General features: G+C 46.6%; 1 long non-coding RNA gene across 1 annotated transcript; it reads left to right on the forward strand.

The window, feature by feature from the left end:
* Nucleotides 1-949: 949 nt before the first annotated feature.
* On the forward strand, nucleotides 950-6,582 carry LOC128326926 (uncharacterized). The gene is made up of 2 exons (XR_008308340.1): nucleotides 950-1,160; nucleotides 6,105-6,582. It is a non-coding gene; the product is annotated as an uncharacterized LOC128326926 (long non-coding RNA).
* Nucleotides 6,583-6,958: the final 376 nt, after the last annotated feature.

Consider the following 6,958-nt stretch of genomic DNA (forward strand, 5'->3'; position numbering starts at 1 on the left):
TCCCCCATTGAAGCCCAATCTCATTTTTATCCCTCCTTCTCCATTGTGGCCTCCTAGTTGACTGCTGTTCCTAATGGCTTGTGCTTGTTTGTTCTGTTCTTGAACTTGGTGGGGGTCACAGAGTCTAGGCCTGGGCTACCCTCTGCCTGCCTGCCTCCCTCAATCCCTAGCTACCAACTTCCTAATGACTTAAACAAACACCTCCCCCCCCCCACACACTAATGATCCCCCAGGCTCCCCTACGCTCTTTTGGGGTTTTTGTTCAGCTGCAGGCCTGGCTTGGCCTACTGACGCCTTGGCCTTCCTGACCTGAGCCATCAGCAGCTTTTCCCTTGCCTTGTCCAGTTCTCCCTGGGCCAAAGGCCAACCCCGTGGGAGCATTGCGTGCCACCAGCTGCCTTGAGGTGACACCCTAGTCACAAAAGGAGGAAACCCTCTGCTCACAGGCCAATGAATGTGCCCATTGATCTTTTTCCCCTCTCCCAGTAAGGCTTGTTTATTTTTTGTTTTGTTTTTTACCCTCTGTACATTGCTGTATGGATGAGAATAGGAAGCAATCTCCTCCCAACTCTAGAAAGACTCTTTCTCATACACACACACACACACAACTTGGGTATCTGTTCAGTATCACTGTAGCCAATTTATCTCCCTCTCTCTCTTCCACTGCCAGAGCTGCTGGCTGGTGATTTTTATTCCTTCCTTCCCTTCCTTCCTTGCCTGCCTGCCTGCCTGTGCATTTATGGCCCGGAGGTCCCTTTCCAAATGGATACTAATTGCAGGGGCTGCACACTGCTTAGCTGCTGCCATTGCCTCCAGGGCTCCCAGGACCTGCTCTTCAATGACTTAATTGACAAGGGCTTGTCTCTAGTTAGGAGCAGCTGGTCCAAAGCACTGGCACATCAGGGCCAGCTTAACACAGCAGCCATACTTTGCCTGGAGGAGGAGGAGGTGGAGGAGAGAGGGAAGGTTAATCATGGTGAAAATGAAGAAAGATTTATAGTTGGCCCCTTTGGGGAAAATGACAAGAGACAGCTCTCAAGATATTCCTTTCTTTTTAGAGGGCTTTTATTCATCAAATGCCAGGTCTTAGCAACATATTCAGGAGCCACATTCTACTACTTATAAAGAAGAGGAAGTGGCCATCTTCAGCCATTAGGCAGGTAAGCATCATCCATAAGGATGCGGAGGGCCTAAGCAAATTAGAAAGATCGGTCACTGGGCAGCTCTTGCCCTGCATATATGTCCCTGTTTTATTGTCTGTGGTGAAAGCAATTAGGTACGGTATGGAGTACTGGCATAAGATTACATGGTAATTTGGCAGTACAACCATAAGCTTTGAACATTAAATGTGGAAAAAGAACATTTTGGCCTGCATTCTTAAAATGTTGTCAGTTTTTACATTTTCAAAAGAATGGTGCTGAGTCTCAGGCCTGAATGAGAGTCCTGCTATTTCTCCTAGAAGGAAACCCTGTTCTTTAATTCTAAGAGTATGTGAAGACAGACTGTAGTTATCTACTAGTAAGGAAGGGTTGTAGCTCAGTGGTAGAGCATCTGCTGTGAATGCAGAAGTCCCCAGTTCATTCCCTGGCACCTCCAGGGAGGACTTGGAAAAAACCCTGTCTGAAAATCTGGAAAGTCACTGCCAGTAAGAGCAGACAAGACTAGGCTAGACGGGCACCAAGGATCTGAATAAATAAACTAACAACAACTTTGTTTTTCCCTCCCTTTATTTGTTAGCTGCCCCATAACAAATTGCTCTCTGGGTGGTTCACAGCATTAAACATTGTGTTAAAACACACAAAACACATGAAATCACAATTATAAAATACAGTACAAAACCATTTAAAAACTTTTAAAAGTCAGTTTTAAAAATCAAATTAAAAAGGCCTGAGTGAACAGAAAGGTTTTTACCTGACATCTAAAGTAATAAAGTGATGAAGCCAGGTGAAACTCACTGGGGAGGCGGTGCAACCACCAAAATGGGGTGCAACCACCAAAATGACCATCCCTAGCAGCCACTTGCCTCACCTCATTTGGCAGGGGTACTCAGAGCAGGGCCTCTGAAGAAGATCTTAAGGTCTGAGTGGGGACATATGGGGCAAGGCACTATCCCAGGTAATCCAGTAGTAAGCCATTTAGGGCTCTAAAGGTTAAAATCAACACTTTGAATTGGGCCCAGAAATGAGCGAAGCTGATGAAGCACTGGCATAATATGATCGAAAGGCCCAGGCCCAGTTAATCATCTTGCGGCCCTATTTGGTACCAATGGCAATTTCTGGACCATTTTCAAAGGCAGCCCCACATACAACGCATTGCAGTAATCTAAGTGAGAGGTTATCAGAGAATGACTAACTGTGGCCAAACTATCTCTATCCAGATAAGGTCACAGACTAGTGGGTGTATTAGCTGAAGCTGATAAAAGGTGCTCTGAGCCATAGAGACCACTGGAGCCTCTAGCGACAGTGCTGGATTGACGAGCACCCCCAAACTGCAAACCTAGTCCTTCAGGGGGAGTGCAACCCCATCTAGAACAGGCTGAACATCATTCACCCGGGCAGAGGAACCACCAACCAATAGTACTTCTGTCTTGTCTGGACTGTCTCAACGTTCACCTTCATCCAGTCCATTACTGCCTCCAGGCACTGATTCAGGACAACCACCACTTCACCTGTGTCTGATGAGAAAGGGAGACACAACTGAGTGTCATTTGCATACTCAGAAGGAAACGATCTGACCATGACAAGGACATAGATGACATATCCCCCACTTTCAAATCACCATCTTCCTGTCCATTCGAAAAAACCAGATCCAGAGTGTGCCCCAGTTCATGTGTTAGGCCAACAATGTGTCCGGATAGCCCCATGGTTGTCATGGTAGCCATGAAGTCCTGAGCAACTCCAGACAAAGCAGCCTCAATCAGCGTGGATGTTGAAGTCACCTAGAACAATCATTCTGGTAGTCCTCAATGCCAAATTCAAGACTACCTCGGTGAGCTTAGGCTGGGCAGCAGGGAGGGTGGTACACCAACAGAATCCCCACTCTGTCCCCAAAGCCCAACACCAGGTACAAACATTGAACCGGCACTCACTTGGACAGGGGACCTAAAGAGGAAAATAGAGCTTTTATAAATCACAGTGACCCCGCCTCCCTGTCACTCCAGCCTATGCTGAGGCTGCACTAAATACCCAGGGGCACACAGTTGCGGAAGACTAACCTCTCCCAGCTCCCCCAACCAAGTCGGCCCCTTTCCCCACAATTAAGTCATGGATGATAGAGATTTTATTCTGGACCGACCTGCCATTAAACAGCAGCACCAGCAGGCCAAAGGACAAGCTGGTAAGGCAGCCAGGAACCCTCCTCTTATGGGAATAGCCAGAAGAAAGGATAGGAATGAGATGCTGAACCACTCTTCTCCTCTTCCGATGTGAGGCTCCATGCCATCCCTTCCCCTTCCCATAACCACTCTGACTGAAGCACCCACAGCTTTCCCCCCAGGTTCACATCCTCACCCAGGCACCTAATTAAACAGTTAGAACTACTCCCAGTAAGCAGAGTAGTGTCCTTGCCCTCATGGTTCCCGAATGGGTGACTCCCTTTGATGGCGAGCTTGCCACCCAGGGCAGTGTGCTCTTTTATGCAGCTAGCCCAGGAAATGATGCAGGACTCAGCAGAGATTGCTGAATCAGCACTGTGGGTCCTTCTGGGAGCTGCAGCTCGGCCACCAACAGAGGCCTGCAGCAATGCTGCTCCTAAAGAGAGGGAGCCTCAGAAGAACAGGGAGGCAGCTACTGGTACTTACCACAGGTTCTATTCACAATTTTCCAGGGCAAAGGTGACACAGGGTAGATGATAAACTCCCTCCTTCTCTCTTCTTCCCTCGCTAAAGCGAGTGTTGGAATTGGTCAACAAGGGCTGATTCAGTATAAGGCAGCTGCATATTTTCAAAGGCATTCTGTACATTCTCAGAGGCACTTTCATCTAACATTACGTTATATCCATTTATTTAAAGAAGGGCCCTAGCCACTGATGCAACAGGCCCTTCTTTTGGTGGTGTTAAATAGACATGGCTAAAGAACAAGGGGTGGAGTTTCATAAACAACATCAGACACCATTACTTTCAAGGGTAATGTAGGGAACTGGCTGGGTGCGGAGGCGCTCTTACCCCTGGACTTCGGGGCCAAAGTCCAGGACCTCCACACCCCTTGGAGGCCTCCAAATCCTCCTTAGTCTGTCCTGGGTGGCACCTGAGAGTGGGGAAAGAAATATGTGGGATGAGAATATGTTAAGTTGTGTGTTGAAATGTTTCTGCTAATGCATATTTGCATATATAAGCCTGTTTTATATTCTTACATTCTTGTGAGTATAGTTGCTGTCTGTGCCCTCTAGAACCCACATGAGAAATACTCTGTGTGTCACAAGGGTGGGTGGAGGGGCTCCAAAGGCCTTTAGGTCCAGGCTCCAAAATTACCTAGGTGCACCTCTTGCTGGGTGCTACTGCTGAATGGTAACAGTCAGGCTATCGTTCTCATGAAGTCAGCAAAACAACAATCAGGATTGAGGAATGGGGATTATTAATCTGAGGTTCCCCCTTTCTGCAGTGCAGCTTTTCATTATGAACCTCTCAACTGGAAAACTAACAGCACCATCCAACCAAAGCTAAGCCCATTTAAGTCCCACTTCAGTGGAAGAAAGTTAAGCTCATGCTTAATTCTCCTATTGTTCTCAAAAGGGCTTAAACGGGCAGATCCATCACTGAGCTGATGTGTGCAGAGCACATGGGCCACCAAGTGTGGCTGGAGAGCACCATGCATCTCCTGCTGTTAATGGAGCTCACCCATCGCTTGTCTCCACAGCTCCCCACCCACCCACTGCTTGCTTCTGTAGTCCCTTCTTGATCACTTATCCACTGCCACCATTGCTGGTTTGCCTCCCATTGCTGGCCGCGATGCCGTCTAATGACATTACCGACTCAACACTTGTTTTCTCTGGGATGGGCTCACACCAGGAGGGTGACTTAATTAGGCTGTGTCACTGGCAGCAACAGTGGCAGTGGGTGAATGGCCGAGTGGGCAGGGAGCTGAGGAGGTCAGCAGTGAGTGCGGGCAGCAAGTGAGCAGCCAAGTAGAGGCTGTGGAGGCACGAAGTGGGCGGAGGGGGGCCGTGGAGGCAAGCAATGGGTGAGAGGTGGTGGAGGGTGTGTGTAAAAAAATCTGACCACTGCCATCACAGTGCCTATAGGCTTAAGTGTGCTCATCTTTGGCTCTCTGTTTAGCCTGTATTCACAATTTATTTCTAGGAAAGGTGTGTTAATCAAGTGAGGAACACCTCCACATTACACTTTCTTTCACAGAAATGGTCTCTCTCTTCAAAATAAAAGTTGAAGCATTATAATCCTGTGCAGTGCCTCGCACACTGCTGGTGGAAAATGTGTACCAAGTGTACCTTCACAGCATCATCAGAAAATAAGTGCAAACTACTTGGTACCCTGGAAAATAATAATGAGGCACAAACAATCCAGCCAATGAGTATGCATGCAGCCCTATGTTTAAGCCCTATCCAAGCCCCAAGCAATTCAGAAATTCTTAGTTCTGAATAATGATGTTTACGATTGGTCTGTAAGGTTGCAATCCTATTTGCACCAACTTGAGAGTAAATCCCTTTTGAATTCTGTGGTTTTTACTGCCAGGTAAGCCGGCATACAATTGGACTGTGCAGCATGTGCTTAACTCTGCCACTGAAACAAATGGGGCTTGGTTTTTAAAGTGCTTCGCTTTGGCTGGATTGTGCCCAATGCCCTTTCCTAGTTAGACCTAGATAGCTTCCAACCCTCTGTTTAATATTTGATTTTAACATGAGAGTTGCTTCTCTCTCTCTTTTCTTCCCCCTCCAGTGTGACGGTTAGTTAGCATTTGACAAAGCCAGCATGGTTGAAAAGCTGGGTTTTGTTGTCCCCATGTGTGGGAAATCACTGGGACGTTCACCCACCTCGCCCCTGTGTGAATAAGGATAATGGTTTTGGGGATCCTCATTGAAATTTGAAGTTTTCTTAAACAGAAATTCCCTAACTTTTGCTCATTTTCTTCACTTTTTTTTCCACCCTGCAGGAACAATGCCAACATTGAAGCCCTCAGTTGGAGGCTGCACAGTTGGAGATCTTTGGTGCCATTTTAGACATCTTTGGATTTCATCAATCAAACTGACTGCAATTTTCCATAAAACCCCCTGAATTTGGGTCAGAAAGTGGGCAAAGCAGATAAAGATCATTGGAGCTGTCTTATGAGATGATAAATAGATAGCCTTTCAGGCCAACAATGCGCGAAAGTGCATTTCCCCCCCTTTTTGGTAATTCACCCCCAAACGGATTTGAATGCAGCGAGTCTAAACAATTTCTCCATGTTTTCCCATGGTTTAGAAGATGTCTTCGCAGACTTGTCAATAGTAACTTGACCCCCTTCCTCCACAGAGTTAGCAAAGGTTTTTTCCCCCCAGAATACAGAAAAGTTCCCCACCCCCAGCCCTTCAGGAACTAAAACAAATAGTGCAATATTTTTCCTTATCCCAAGAATAAAAAGATTGTAGGTAGCTGCTGTGTAAAGCTCCTTTCTGGGTCTCACTACTAGTTTATATGAATAACTTGCTGCTTTAGCTATGATATGTAGGGTGAGTTTTAAAGCAACAGAGAACTGTTGGACTTGCTCTTGAACTTGATGAATGGCATTTTAAATGAGGAACTGAAGGGGAACCTTAAAAGCAAGCATAGCTGTATCCAGTTTATAGAAACATCTTAAAGGGGTGAAGCTTGGGAGTATGTTCTGCTGAACGCAGTGAGACTTGCTTCTGAGCAAGATGTATAGGATCTGGTTGCCAACTACCCATCTATGTACTTTGGATTAACTGGCATGTAAACACACCTGCCAATCAGAAAAAGAAAAACTCAAGTGGATCGTAGTAGGATTAC

The sequence above is a fragment of the Hemicordylus capensis genome, chromosome 5, assembly GCF_027244095.1.
Source record: "Hemicordylus capensis ecotype Gifberg chromosome 5, rHemCap1.1.pri, whole genome shotgun sequence".
In the NCBI taxonomy this organism is placed as follows: Eukaryota; Metazoa; Chordata; class Lepidosauria; order Squamata; family Cordylidae; genus Hemicordylus; species Hemicordylus capensis.